General features: G+C 32.1%; 3 long non-coding RNA genes across 7 annotated transcripts in view; 2 read left to right on the top strand and 1 right to left on the bottom strand.

Moving 5' to 3' along the window:
- The window catches only part of LOC127070148 (uncharacterized), an 82,342-nt gene that overhangs the window by 4,271 nt on the left and 61,688 nt on the right, over window positions 1-16,383 (bottom strand). Inside the window, exons 1-5 of one of the 3 annotated variants that reach the window (XR_007784238.1) lie at window positions 13,061-13,282; window positions 11,681-11,811; window positions 11,008-11,298; window positions 10,499-10,868; window positions 239-319 (exon numbers count right to left, since the gene is read on the bottom strand). This is a non-coding gene — a long non-coding RNA (uncharacterized LOC127070148). Of the gene's footprint in view, window positions 1-238; window positions 320-10,498; window positions 10,869-11,007; window positions 11,299-11,680; window positions 11,812-13,060; window positions 13,283-16,383 lie in introns of those variants that run through there. The other 2 variants (XR_007784240.1, XR_007784239.1) reach the window with 2 other exon arrangements.
- LOC127070091 (uncharacterized) overlaps window positions 1-16,383 on the top strand; it is an 82,380-nt gene that overhangs the window by 41,287 nt on the left and 24,710 nt on the right. The window lies entirely within an intron of this gene.
- Window positions 1,082-8,550, top strand: LOC127070169 (uncharacterized). 2 transcript variants are annotated; one of them, XR_007784280.1, is made up of 4 exons: window positions 1,089-1,806; window positions 1,996-2,128; window positions 6,834-7,156; window positions 7,251-8,550. It is a non-coding gene; the product is annotated as an uncharacterized LOC127070169 (long non-coding RNA). The 2 variants fall into 2 exon arrangements; XR_007784279.1 differs by having other exon boundaries at window positions 1,082-1,806; window positions 6,834-8,550.

Below are 16,383 nucleotides of genomic sequence, written 5' to 3'. Positions count from 1 at the left end.
CAACAAAATAATAATTAGGATGATGTTGATGAAGAAAATTAGTTTCATTTCCATAATATAGAATTGGAATGTTATAACAAATCACATATTAACGACTCCTGACAAGTTTACCTTATATTGATAACGAACAAAAGACTAGTGAAAACGAAAAAATTGTACCGACTGGATTGCTTGTAAGATTCCTTTGGGACGAATGAAGTATTATATAGACGTATAGACGCTATTATTTATCACTTACTTGCGTATTACTCGATCAAAAATTATTGAAAGGATGACTCCCGCGGAGGAGTTCCTCCACCAGACGGATGACTGAACTGATCTGCAAGGCAGGGCTCGATGGTAGGAGGCATTACATTTTATGCAATGTAATCAATACCGCGTATTACGCAACAGAAAGAACCGAAATGTCGTGGGTCAGAGGGAAGTAAATTTCACTATGAACTCGCATTAACTGGACAAATTATTTTCTTTTTTTTGTTTCTGGTTTCTTTTTCATTCCTGTTCTTTACAATTTACAATTTTGAAATTGACTGAAGAATATTTATAATCGACTATTATTATTTTTCCCATTTTTATCGTTTAAAATATTTAGAAATAAATGTTAATATCGAGCAAGAAATATTGCTTGAAAATTTGTTTCTTAATATTACTAATTCTCTTTGCGTTATTTAAGTTAACAAGCTTCTCTCTTTCTTTATTATACAGTGCCAAAAAATATGGATTCAGAGAAAATCATTCGCTATATTTATTTCCCTTTTCGCGTAATTCATTTGAATAGGCTTTACGCAGTTCAATCGACACCTCCTATTCCGCGGTCGAAAGAGCTGAATATGATGTGAGTGGGGAGGAACGGATTTGTCCACCAATCCCTTTTAAGCCGACTTACTGTTGCCCTGTGCTGTTAACTACCATATGAAACAATCCACATTGCATAGATGCATATTGTAATAACGCTTTCACTACAATTAATTCATCGCGCCCTATTAATGGTTAATATTAAACGAAAAGGAATTAATTTTATTGTTGAAATTTTCTCATAATTACAATATCTTGTGAACGTTAATATCCACATTTTGAATTTCCATTTGTGAAACGTCGACCAAAAATTTTATTTATTCAAATAATATTTTTTTCCAATTTCTCTTTGCATAATAAAAATTATATAATCGCCGAAGTGATCAACATGAGAAGTATCTAATCGTCCTTAGAAATTGTCAATTTTTCCTTAAAATTCATTGACAGTGACATGTTACTTTACATTATACGTCGAATTTTAAAAAATGAGAAAAAAAAGTACAGATCTATATATCTCATGCATGGAGAACACACATTGAATTATGCGTAATCGGTCAGTGATATTGCATTATCTAAAATTATCGACCTCTTCCAAAACTCTTCTAGTGCTTCTAAGGAATACTATATATCATCGTACTGGAATCAATAGTAAGGCATTTCCTTTTGAAACATGGACCTTGTCTCTAACTTATCCGTAATATTTTGTTCTATACCTTATTCGTCAGGTGTCTGAAATTAAACAAACAAAAAATAGGAAGAAAAAATTTATATTGGCTTTGATAACGAATCTTCTCGAAATCGATGTAGTACTGTTTTACTATGCTGCTATCGAATGGTGGTACGGGGCTAGGGAATTATCCCTTCAAAGGATCGATAAGGAAGCGGCTTCAGTAAGAGGATATAATCGATTGCGTTGGGAAAGGTTTTTCGAAGGAACGTCCAACGGTTCATACGGATCATGGGTCAAAGTTGAATTTTTGCTCTAATGCGGGAACGTTCCTTCGTAGAAAAGTAAGTTTCCTCGCCGATTCTCTTTGGATTCTATTTTTTTGCAACTTCAGAAGGATTCAATGCAGTCGGGAAGGGCAAATAAAAATCAATAATAACGTTGACCGTATTTTTGGATATCGAACTAATATTAATTTCGGCAATTAGTTAGAAAATTATATATATCGTAATAATATTTATTTCAATGCCGAGATTAGGGACGATAAGGAAAACCTTAGGGCGATTAATAGTGATTCCGAAAAAGATGTTATGCGAATCAATATTGAAGAAGAAGAAGAGGATGAAGATGAAGAAGAAGGAGATACAGGGGATGAAGTAGTAGAGGGTAAGTGTAAATATTAGGAGTCCACGCTCGCTCACGATTCAATCGACGATAGACTTTATCTCGACAACGATGATTCCATAATAAATTTAATTCTAATCAAAACGATGTTTGTCCTTGGCCGAACATTGATTTTGCAAAATTTCGATTTGAATTCTAAAATTTCTAAGAAGGTGTATCGTATGAACGAAATTAAATGGATTTACGTGACCTACCGGGAATAATAGAAATAATAAGGAAAAAACAGAAAATGATATCGAGTGTAGAAACGATTATGAGAATGGAAGTTTTAATCATGGATTGAAGATTGAGCTCAGAATAATCGAAGTTGAATTAAGGCAGGTTTGAATGATTAAAATATCAAAATGATTGAACCTGTAGGAACGCTTAAAGGATTTACGGATGTGTTTCATGTTTACGTCACCTTGTCATAGTATTTGAGTTAATTGAGTAATCAGGCGACTAATTGAAAGTAGAAGAAATGTTGAATTAATTTTCTGAATCGCGTAACATCGTGTACTTAAAATATAATCAAAATATTTAATTTACGTTTAAGAGTAATTTTGTAATTTTAAAGAATCGAATTAATTTGCTACATAGCCAGGATTCTTTTGTTAGTACGTTTTAATAGGAATTTAATGAAAATGCATCTGCGTATAACGATCTCCCATACGTATCGTCAAGTACCTTCGTATTAAAGGATTTGGTACTATTTCTGTCCGTCCGTGTGTGCTCTTGTGCGCGCTTGAATGCGCCAGATCGTTCTATTCGACGATACGACTGGCTGTATAACTCAATTATCTTTTTAAATCCATCATTTAATTACTTGCACATTTAATTAAGTCTTCTGCAAATCGATGTGCCACGACTGTCTCAGTTCTTTCATCGGAACGACATTCATTTTCCTAAAAATTTACCTCCTGTTGGACAACTTAAATGGATGGTTCAATTGTACTTCTTCTTATCAAATACTTCTTATATTATGTTCTAAACTAGTTTGTTCCTATGGAAATATTATATTTCTGCAGTCGTTTATTTCTTTTTACGTATAACTGTGTATAGCAGTGATTTATCATATCTTCCGTAACATAATATTTGAATTTTCCGAATTATCATCGAAATGATTTAATTTTTCAATGAGCGCACATATAATTATCTTCCCTTTTAAATACAATTTCAGAATTTTCCGGAAATATTAAAAATGTTCAGTGAATGTTTTAGTATACTTTCTAAGCGTTCTAATTACTTATTTAAATATTTGAGTCAACAATCAGAATTTTATTTTTGTCAGAAAAATATGTCAGAATCTCCTTCAAACACAGAAATGAACAGTTGCTTCAAGCAAGCGAAAGGTATGATATTTAAAAAAAGAAAACTAATGATATTAATCACGAAAACAAACGATACCAATTCGATTGCTGATATGTATCTCTCTAAGACTCTTCATTTGCCTCTTTGTATTCTCGTTCTCATTGAATCATGTATCTCTATTTTAATTGATTAACTGACACATAAGCAAGCAATTCAGCTAGTATCACTCAAGAAAATCAACCAGTCTGTCGGACTCGTCACTAAGTAGTATCATAGGGATCGCAAACACGCAATAATATCATGTAGTAGCCAACAGCTGTACAAATTGGCTCTATATACGATTATACGATATAATCGTATAAACGTCTAAACAAAAATATCCTATATCCGATAACTCCAATTGTACTTTCTTCTTTGTTCAATATTATACAATAGTATACCGAAGAGAAATTGCACAGTGTAAAATATAGTGCAAAATAATAATAAAAAACTATACAACTTTCCAATACTATGGTCTATAATGTAGCATCGCGAATATAGGTCACAGATATGTATACAGAATTATGCGTTTGTATATAATATGGTAATAAAAAAAAAATAATAATAAATGAAAATGAATTTTTGCGTTAATATTAAACGGTATAAAATTCAAATATGATTTATCTATCCGAGAGCATGTTGTCTAAAATGATATAAATGATTTCCATTATGGTGAGTGATTGGGAGCTTATTTATTATTCTGGATCACCCCTCTTAAGAAACTCTTAGAAACTTGCCTGAATGAAGATTTCGACTCCATTCAGAATAAATAGCTTATTCAACTACTCCATATAGGTAGTAAGCTCTCTAATTGTTGGAGCGTGTACTGTTTCCACTCGCTTTTTTTCGTGTATTAAAGAGGGTATCATCCCTAGTAATCCCTTCGAAATGTTCCTAATAATTTCGGATCCTTACTACCGTAAAGGGGAGATCTCTTTTACGTATTATCCTTCTTTTCTCCTTTTGATTCTTTTTTCTTCTTTTGATTCCCCCTATTCCTTTTAATCATTATACGTTGTTAAATCTAATGTTACATATCTCCTTTTCGAATTTAAAGAACTGTATACCGAAGGAGGGCCAATTTCATGAAAAGGCTGTCTCTCTACAACATTTATAACTTATGTTTTGATATAATAATAATAACATTAATAAGTATAATGAATCTCTATTATATTGGGGCAATTATTATATCAATGTTAGATTATATATGCGCTTATTGAGAATTTGGAACATTCGGTTAATATATTCGGAAAATACGAATATCATGTTACTAGAAATATAATATAATCTCTGTTATACTCAGTTGTACGAAATAAGGAATAAAAGATTAAAGAAATATAATATTTCGCTTGGAACTAATTAGTAAGGAACATTGTATAAGAAATATTGCATAACTAGAAGTAAAATTGGATAATATTTTAAATTCTCCAATCGGGAGTAAATTTTTAGGGAAATGTAGACGTTTCTATATCAAAACTAAATTAGTGGTAAAGTAAAGTAAAAGACTTAACAGGGTAATTAAATCATCCATCTAAGTAGATTTCTAAATTATACAGGTAATCGTATTATCCAAATGTCTGCTTGGTTTTATGAGAGGAAAACAAATGAAAAAATATCTTTCTCATTTTCAAGATACGAGAGGAATCATAGGCACACACGCCCATAGCATCGCACAATCATCCCATCTGCTTTAATACGATCCCGCACGCGCAAAAGTATGCACACGGATAGAGAGAGACCATAATAATTGTACAGTATGAAGGTATTTAACGATAAGTTTGGGAGAACGTTTTACCTGCAAATCACTTACCTCGAATCAATCGTTAACATGAGAATTCGAGCTATGCAGCAAATTAAGTGCTCCATATCCCCATATTACTGCAGGTATATATTAAATATTATGAATTTTATTTAAGCACGTATTGTATATATTATGCTAAACTATTTGGAGTATTGAATTAAACGTTTCTTTTCTTTTAAATTACATTAAATAATTATTTAAACCGACTATGATAATCAGTTTAATAATTAGTTTAATAAATAGTTTGAATTATTTAAACCGGTATAATGTTGACAGGATGACGTAAACGTACACTGAATATTCGACGCATAATTTAAAAGTGTTCCCTGGCTAACACCGAAATACGGTGTAGCTTTTGATCGTCCCAACGCGTTGAAATATTTTGCAAAATATTCCTCCCTCATGTTCATTTCAAATCTCTTTGATCAATGTTCCGCGTGCAACGTCGGACGACCCTTCAATAAATCTATCCGTCGATAAATGTACATTCATCGAGAAATTCATTTCTCCCCAATCCATATTCAAATAAGCCTTTCCGAGTCGTTGAATCGCGTAATAGGAAATTTTGATTGACTTACGTAAATGGTGTCCAAATAAAATACGTAAAAGAGATAAAGATGATATTAGGAGAAAAAAAGTAACAAATGATTTTATATGAATCCATATTCTTTACTAATGCGTTATAAAAAAAGACAGATGTGTAAAAAAGAGATTGTTATCTTAAGTAATAGAAAAAGAACAGAAAATAATATTACAAGAAAAACCGTCAAACATTGTTCTTTGCACCAAATAAATTCTTATTGATACATATTCTTAACGACCAAAACAGGAAGAAACATATTTGGCAATTTTTAGAATTCTTTAATTAATTTCTAATTTCAAATTGTACAGAGAAAGTGGGGAAAAAAGAAACGACAGAAAAGCATAGGAGAAAAAGGATAATGATACATCCAATTAATAGAGATCATTAGAGAAATTCATTTCCTCGTAGCTTATGACCATCTTGTTTCTTTCGAAATATTGATTAATCTACGCCAAGTGTAACAACCCTGTGCAGAGGGTGCCCTCGTGGTTGTTTGATTAACAACCCAAAGCGATGTGCGGGGTATAAATACCGCCGTTCGGCGGACGGCGATGAAGCTGCAGGTTATTCGTTCCGTGGTTGTCGAACCAGTAATACGCGAGCGAATGTGGCACAACAAATATTCGTTCGTGCATACTTCATACGTTTCAGAGATCCGTTATACAAGTAATTCAGGCGGTGGAAACAATTTCTTCATTCTTACTAGTCATTTGCTTATACTATCAATATAAAGTAGATTTGTTAGTAGTCATGAGTTTGTGATTTATTATAAAATTTCAAGTATACCTTATGGAAATGAAAGTGATTTTCGTGATCAATACTATCTAAACTATTGTTTGCTGCATTTCGGAAAAGGTACTTTATATCGCTTAAAAGGATGTAGCGAAATTTATTTTTGAGAGCTATGCAATTAGATGAACAATTGAATGGCTACCGTAAGTCTTAAATAATCTACGAATTTTATATTGTTTCAGAGATATACTAAACTAACCGAAGACGACAGCAGTTCCAATAGCGTGGATGTATTGCAAAGGAGCCGAATTGACTTATATTTGAATTGTAATTCCAAAGAAAAACAACGCTCCACCAGATAATAAAACATTGCACATCCAAAGTGAAACACATTTCCGTTGACACTTTCTGTTTCTCCGTACATCTGACGATACATCCTACATGGATAGTACAAATGCCAGAACATCAACGAGATTAATATATGGAAACATTTTCCTTTTTACATTTATGTTTAAATGGAAAATCAATCAATGCTGTGTTTATTTAATTGTAAGATATTTTAGAGGTAAGATAAATTTTTTATTCTAAAATGTAATGTGGAATATAAAATCTATATCATATCTATATATTTTATAATAATTTATTGAATATTTTCGTAGATCATATGCAGCCGAAGAAAGTATTATTATTTATAAGTGAATTTATCTCAAATATTCTAAATGGTATGAATCCCAAATTGGAGTAATTATCCGGTAACTTCTATAATATGGAAATGGTATTTTCTAATAAATCTTATACAAATATAGTGCTAAATTTAAAGAATATTAATGGAATAATAGAATGATTAGTGATAAAGATGTTTCAATCGTTTCTATTATTTGTAAAGCTGTTGTTTGGCACGTATGATAGCTAGGGATTATTTATCGTATGAGACACACTTGCGTATTACTGGGTCGAAAATCACGGAAGGAATGACTTACCCTAGTTTAATTAGCCACATGTTAGCTGGATAGAAGACCAAGCTTCGTAAAATCTAATTCCCTAACTAGAACGCATGGGGATAAATAATTTCCCCTCTCCTATAGTTATGTAATTATATGTATATATATTCTATGTTCACGCGAAATTATCTGTGTAATATATCTTGGAATTTCCTAATGAGAATCTTACAATAATTCGTCTATTTTTTAATTGAAATAATCGTATAAAACTGTAATTATTTATGATATAATTAACTATTATAATAATAATTATTGTAATTATCAAGACTAATTAATCGGATATTCATATAGGAAATTCGCACTCTTACTTCTTTCGTAAGTCTACCTTATACTTACTAGTTATATTTAATAGATTAAATGTTTATTTATTGGAAAAGAGATTGGATTACAATCTCGCTAAGTAGATACATGTCGAAGAACTTTAAACGGAAATGAAAGTAGCTAATTTTCTTACCGTAAATAATTTCTTCGAAGAAAATGTATATTGGAGTAAATTTTTTTCGAATTTAAGTTTACCGTAATATATCGAAATAAAGAACGAACATTTTCTTATAAATACAAATATATGACTACAGCAACTATTCCTAAACCCAACAAAATAATAATTAAAATGCTATGAATCAAGAGAATCAATTTCATTTCTATGATATAGAAATGAAATTTTCTACTAAATCTAATCGTTTTTAAGCCGTTTGTATTATTTGTAAAGCTGTTCTTTGGTACGTATGACAACTAGGGATTATTTCGGGTATGAGACACACTTGCGTATTACTGGGTCGAAAATCACGGAAGGAATGACTTATCCTAGTTAAATTGGTCACGTCATAACGATAGAAGACCAAGCTTCCTAGATTCTAATTCTCTAACTAGAACGCATGGGGATAAATATTTCCCCTCTCCTATAGTTACGTAATTATATTTGTATCTTTATGTAAATATTATACTCTATGTCTCGTTACATTTATGGTTTCCTAATATTACCTTCACCTCTTTCCCGTGTTTCCCCACCGAGAGAACCACTGAGTTAGTTAATAAAGAAATGGTCAAATAAACAAGTTATATAAAAAGTATATCAGTCGATTTTACGAAGAAGAACTTCGTTCACAACGGTCTGAGAGCTTTTCTAAACCACTTAAAGAGAGTGATAAGGACTTGTCTGCAATGGTACGCGAGTACGCCTCGTACGATGCAGTGATATTTGATGGAGTGAACAAGCAATCATGAAACACAGGAGAGATTTGCGAAGCTGTACTCGTTTCGTATCGAAACTTCTAGTGAAATAGATTGCTCCCTAGACAAATAAGCCAGAAAATCAGAGACGTAATACTCTTTTGGTACATATCGTTTCGTGATATCGTAATATACAATTTGAGACTACCAACGCTTTTAATTACTCATTTCTTTTTCATTAAGAGAATGGCAAAATTTCCAAACACGAGTTAGTTTCGTGTCATAAGTAATATCGCAGGAGAATTTTGGATTCAAGACAAATATTAATACAGACATGTTAGAAAAAAAAAAAATATTAATAGGGAAAAAAATATAAAAAATATAAAAGGACAGCAATAATACTGATGCCATGTAATAATAAAACGGAAAGACCTCACACCTAATGCTAGGGATGATAATGTTGGAAAAGAATTGATTCAACATTTATCGCAGACATCATAGAAAATTATAATGGGCAAAATAGTGATTTTTTTTGCAAAACTATATGATCCTCCTTGTCTACATATTTCCTTGTTAACGGGTATCGATCGGCATTTAACGATTTGCTCGTTGAGGATTACCTTCTCTCCTACCTTTCGTCCAGCACCATCAAATTGAACGATTTAATACTACCTCTCTCCGTGCACATGCACGTTTACGTGCTCCAGTCAAGTGGACGGAAATGAGTGTGCGTGTTGCGTACATCTCGTCTCTTATTTTGAAAACAAGGATAGTATTTTTTCATTAGTTCTCCCCTCATCAAACCAAGCAGACAATGCGATAATACGATTAGCGGTATAATTCAACTATCTATTTAGCTGTATGATTTCATTTGTCTTTTGCGGATCGATATACCACGGCTGGTATGATTCTTCCAAATGAACGGGTAAATTGTTCTAGAAAGTTACTCCCTATTGGAGAATGCAAAACAATAATCCCATTATACTTCTAATTATCTAATATTTCGTATATCATGTTCCAAATCAATTGGTTCCTAAGAATATAGGCTTTTGCTCTGCAAAATAAACAAGCGTGCTATCAAACAATGAAGCTAAATAGGCAACTGAATAATACAGCCAATCTCCTATTGTTCGCTTGGTGTGATGACAGGAAAATAAATGAAAAAATACTGTCCTTATTGTCAAAATAAGACAGGAGTTCTACGTACACACGCACACTCAATGCCAGCCACTCGACCTTACGCGGATAGACGCGCACCAGAGCACACGTACATGGAGAGAGATAATGGAGAAAGGTTTAAACGAAGGTACTTGACGATAAATATGGGAGAACGTATTACGGACATCCACTGTAACGAAATTCCTTTCATAACATACTAAATGGGTAATTAGCGCTACGCACCAAATTATATCGTCCAAATTTGAATATTTAAGAAAAACGCTAATTAAATATTACGAATATTTTTTATGTATATGTTGCGAATGTTACGGCAAACAGTTTGAAATATAGAATTCAATACTTCTCCCATTTAATTATTTCGAATGGTTACTTAATTTAAATCGATAAAATAACAATGACGTGACGAGGACTTTCTATTTCACGTTTAATTTAAAAGTATTCCCCTGCTAATGGTATTACTTTGAAAAAAGATGAATCTTTTTATCGTCCCTGTCTGTTCAATTATTTTGTATTATAAACCTCCCTCAGTTTCATTTTAATTCCCCTTTGACCCTTACCTCGCATGGAACGTCGGACGGCTCTTCGACAAAGCTTGTTGAACACAATCGCTTATACCCTCCAGCTAAAGCCGCTCACAGTTAGATGCTTTGAAAAAGATAAATCCCTCCCATTTCCTCGTACCCTTGTTCCAAGCTTTATAAAACATTGCCATATTGATCTTTCGAAACTTCGTCGTCAAGCAAGTATGTATTTTCTTCTTTTTCCTCTTCCTAGGTATTCACAATCACATAATGCATACATGAACAATAGCTAACGATGTTCCTTCCTTTGTTAGAATTTTCAACTAACTCTTGAAACACTCTTCTGCTTCAATATGCTCGAATAATGTTCATCAATAGAAATATTCTAGTAGCCATGATAAAATCTCTGTAAAAATTCAATAACTTATTCTACAATATACTTATGATACAGATTTTATATTCCATATTATACTTTAAAATAAAAAAATTATATATTATCTCTAAAATATCTCAACATTCGATAAAGACAGCACTGTTTGATTTACCATTGAAATATAAGAGTGAAGAGGTAAACGTTTCCATTTCCTAAGTTCGTTGACTTTCGGACATTTCTACTATCCAAGTAGAACGAATCTTCGGATTTGAGGAAAAACAGGAAGTACCAATGGAAAAGCGTTTCATTTCGGATGTCAAATGTTTAATGATCACATTAAGCTTAGTTCAAATCCAAATATCTTCTTTGGACGTAATAAGAATGCAGATATCATTCAATTCTGATCCTCTGCAATACTTCCTAGCAATTGGAATTGCTTTTGCCTTCGTTTAGTCTTGTATATCTATGACATTTCGTAAATTAAAAAAAAATTAACAAATTTCGTAAATTAGTTAAGTCTTACGATAGACGTTCAATTGTTCATTTAAATTATGCAGTCATCAAAGGCAAATCGGGTTACGCCCATTTAATACAGATAAAGTATCCTCTCCGAAAAGCAACAAAATAATACTTAGGATGACATTGATTACGAAAATAAGTTTGATTACCACAATAGAAATGAAATTTTATAATAAATTATATTCTAATGACTACTAGTAAATTTACTTTATATCGATAACGAACAAAAGACTAGTGAGAATGAAGAAATTGTTAGTACTGTTTGAACTGCTTGTAAGTTTCTTTTGAGACGTAAGAAATATATACGCGATAATTTTATCATTTACTTGCGTATTACTCCTTCAAAAATTATTGAGAAGATGACTTCTAAAGGAAAGCTTCTTCCGCAAATCGCCATCTTGGATGACCTAGCGCGGCTAATTTCCCAGGCGTGGCTCGGTGGAAGGAGCTTTACATTCTATGCAGTTAATCAATACCACGTATTATGTGATAGAAAGAGCCGAAATGTCGTGGGTCGGAAGTAAGTAAGCAAAATTTCTCGATGATACTTCCATTAACTGGACAAATTATGTTCCTTTTTTTGTTTCTGGTCTTTTCTTTTTTTCATACCTTCTGTTCTTTACAATTTACAATTAGAAATTAACTAGAGAATTTTGATAATCGACTATTAATATTTTACCAGTTTTATCGTTTAAAATATTTAAAAATACATATTAATATCCAGCAAGAAATATTGTTTGAAAATTTGTTTCGTAATATTACCTTCTGTTTTCTTCGTATTATTTAAGTTTACAAGCTTCTCTCTTTCTTTATTACATAGTGAAAAAGAATATAGATTTACAAAAAAACATTGGTTATATTTATGTTCCTTTTGGCGTTACTCTTGGAATGCGGTTTAGGCCAGTCAATCAAAACTCCTTATTCCCCGATCAAACGATCCGTCACGGTTTGGATGGTGTGATGGCGGGGAAACAGATTTGTAGACCAATCTCTTTCAATTCGACTGATTGTTCCCATTTCCTATTGACTCCCATATCTAATGTTCCACATTACAGGACTGCATATTGTGATAAACGCTTCTGCTTCGATTAATTCATGGCGGCGTATCAAGCGTTAATATTAAATGAAAAGGAATTAATTTTATCGTTGCAATTTTCTCATAACAAAAATATCTTGTGAGCGTTATTTCCCAAATTTTTTTATTTCTATCTGTCAAACGTCGGCCAAAGATGTTATTTATGCAAACAATATTTTTTTCGATTTCTTTTTTCTATAATAAAAATTTGTATAATCGGCGAAGTGATCAGGATGAGAAGTATCTAGTCGTCCTTTGAAATTTTCAGTCTTTCGATACAGTTCACCGACAGTGACGGGATACATCACATTGTAGGCCCAATTTCAAAAAAATGGGGAAAAAAATACATATCCATATATCTTATGCATGTAGAGCACACATTGAATTAAAGATAGGTCGGAGAAATTGTATTATCTAAAATTCTCAACGTCTTTCAAAATTTTTCTAGTGCTTCTAGAGAATACCATAAATGATCATGCAGGAATCAATAGCAAGACATTTCCTTTTGAAACATCGTTCTTCTCTCTAACTTACTCGTAATACCATCTTTTATACCGTGCTCGTTAGGTGATCGATAATAACCAGAAAGAGAAATAGGAAGACAACATTTTTAAAGGTCATGACGACGAACCTTCTCGATTCCGATGTAGTATTGTTTTACAAAGCTCGAACGGTGGTAGGGGGCAAGGAAATATCTCCCTTCAAAGGATCCAAAGGTAAGCTGCTTCGTTAAGAGGATATAATCGATTGCGTTCAGAAGGTTGGTCGAAGAGACGTCCGACGGTACACACAGATCGTGGGTCAAAGTGGAATGTTTTCTCTAATGGGGAAATATTCCTTCGTAGAAAAGAAGATTTCATTCCGGAATCTTCTTTCATTTCATCTTGTTCCATCTTCAGAAGGATGCAACGCAGTCGAGAAGGGAAAATAAGGATCTACAATAACGTTGACCGTGTCTTTGTATATCGAACTAATGTTAATTTGGATAGCAATTGGCTAGAAAATTATATGTACCGTAATAATGTTTATTTCGATGCCGTTCGGGTGTTTGGGAACGATAAAGAAAATCTCACAGCAATTCTCAAGGATACCAAAAAGGAAGTTCTGCGAATCAATTTTGAAGAAAATGGTGATACAGGGGATGAAGAATGCGAAGGTGACGATAAAGGTGAGTCACATTTCGATATAGGTCGAATTTCTTGGAAAATAATGTCAAAAATGATAATGTTAATATATCAAAGTGAATATTCGAGCAACTTTAAATTGCTCTGTCCGCATATTTCATAGTTAATAGAATTAAACGATTTACACGGTGGTATTGAAAAAAAGTGATCCTTAAAAATTTTCCATCTCTTTGATATTTTATTTTTGTTAAACATACTTCAAAATCATCCGTAGATATTAAAAACGTTCAATTAATCTTTTAATATACTTTTTAAGATTCCTAACTATTTATCACAATATTTGAGTGTATATTCATGATTTTATTTCTATCAGAAAAATACGTCAAATCTCTTTCAAACTCTCTGAAACAGACTTTCCCTTCAAGCAAGCGGAAAGTATGATAATTACAAAAAGAAAACTAATACGATTATTCACGAAAATATACGATACCGGTTCGATTGTCGATACCTATCTCTCGAAGATTCTCCATTTGTCTCTTTGTACTCCCGTTCTCCTTGAGTCATGTATCTCTATTCTAATTGATTAACTGACATTAAAGCCAGCAATTCAACTAGTATCAGCCAAGAAAATCAACCCACATGTTAGAATCGTCAATGGGTAGTATTAGAGTCAATAGGGAGAGCATACACGGTGTAACATCATGGAAGAGGCAAGAGCTGCACTACGGTCGGCTCTATATACGATCATACGATTAAATCGTAAAAATGTATAAATAAACATACCATAAATCCGGTAACTCGAATTGTATTTTCTTTCCTGTTCTATATTATATAATAACATATCAAAGAAGAATTGCACAGTTTGAAATATAGTGTGAAATAATAATCAAAATTTATACAATTTTCTATCATATCTTATAAAACGGTGTATTCTAGTATTAAACACGAAATTATGTAATAAGATCTGTAATGTAGAGTCTCGAATATAGATCATATATATGTAAATAGAAATTATGCGTTAAATATGCAGTGTACGTTTATGTCACCGTGTCATCGTTATACCGTCAGTTTATATTCGTATTCAACATAATTAAAAAGAGAAGAAATGTTTGGTTCAATATTCCGTATTGTTTGTCAGAATATTCACGTCATTTATTAAACATAATGTGTATTGGACGTCGATCAGAAATATAAGTATTTGGGCGACTTAATTTATTACGTGGCAGAAATACCTTTCGATTGTTATTTAATGAAAATGCATGTAGACATTACCTTCTTCCATACGTATCGTCAAGTACCTTCGGCTTAAACGATTTGTTATTACCCCTCTCCATGCACCAGTGCTCTTGTGTTCACTCATGCGCACTAGGCCATGTGGGCGGGAATACGTGCGCGGTACTGTTGGCGTGCGTTCGTGTATCTCCTCCATTATTTGGAGAAGAAGGAAAGTATTTTTTCATTTCTTTTCCTCTCATCAAACGAAGCAAACAATTCGATAATAGCATTGTATTAACAGTGTAATTCAATTACCCATTTAGCGGTATTAATTAATTTGCAGATCGATGTATAACGATTAATTTAGTTCTTTCAAACGAACGAATACTTTTTCCGAAAAATTTATTTCCCATTGGAAAATTTCAAGGAATGATCCAAGTATACTTCGAGTTATCAAATTCTTCGTATATTATGTTCCAAACTAAATAGTTCCACGGAAAATATTATCTTTGTCGATTCGTTCCTTTCTCATTACCTATAACCGAGTACAGCAACGACATCATTATATTTCTAGTAACATAATATTTCTTATTTACTTAGTATTTTTCTAATATTTTACTCGAATGGTTAAATATCTTAATAAGACTACATATAGTAATCATTTATATAGTACTTCCCCGAGAATAGTAAAGATCTGTGATACTTCTTTCTATTCATTGTTATTCGATCAACCGATCCGTATTGCGCAAAATATAATTTATAAATATCGTAGAAAAACAGCTTTTGCATGAGATTGATACAGTATTCTGAGTTCTACTTTCTCGTTAAGGTCATGAATGATTCTTGATAACATTAACACAATTAATTAATAATTACACAATTAATAATTAACACAATTCGATTTTTACAATCTGAAATGATCGAAAAGATAAGTGTATGGAGACTGAAGAACAATCAAATGGAAAAAAAAACATTCAAACGGAACAAAGGAAGATAAAAGCAAAAAGAAATATCCCCTTTACTGTAAGATTGATCAAAAATTATTGGTAACATAGTGAGAAAGTTATCGGAGATGACATATCTTATCAATTTATGAAAAACAGTTGGAACCAAAATAAATGATGGAGAAGAAAAACCTTGGTGATTCGATACTTGAAGTGATTACATTTTTCAATGGCAGTACAGGCTGTTTATTATAAATCTAGGCAAGTTCCTGAGAGATCAAGAATAAAATATAAGTTTAAAACCTACAATATTGGGATATATCATCTATATCATTTTTAACAACATGCTGTCGATAAAATAAATCATATTTGAATTTTTTTATTCCGACCTATAAATCTCAAAGCATTACTTAGGGCTACTTGTGTCTATTCATCCAGTCTTATAGGGCATACTCATTAACAGACGGAAATAAAACTATTTTTACTACTCCTTCGTAAGTTCATTACATTTTGTTTAAAATTACTGTAGCGATAAACTTATTTATTTTTTCTTGTATATGTTACGTTAATGAAAGGAATCTTCTTTATTTTTTCATATACCATCTCCATATATATATATCACTATGTACTAATATCTAATAATATTTATTACCTTATTTATTTATATATTC

Source organism: Vespula vulgaris, chromosome 17 (genome assembly GCF_905475345.1).
Source record: "Vespula vulgaris chromosome 17, iyVesVulg1.1, whole genome shotgun sequence".
Classification (NCBI taxonomy): Eukaryota; Metazoa; Arthropoda; class Insecta; order Hymenoptera; family Vespidae; genus Vespula; species Vespula vulgaris.
Note: the sequence above shows the minus strand (reverse complement) of the source record. Positions and strands in the feature narration are given on the sequence as shown.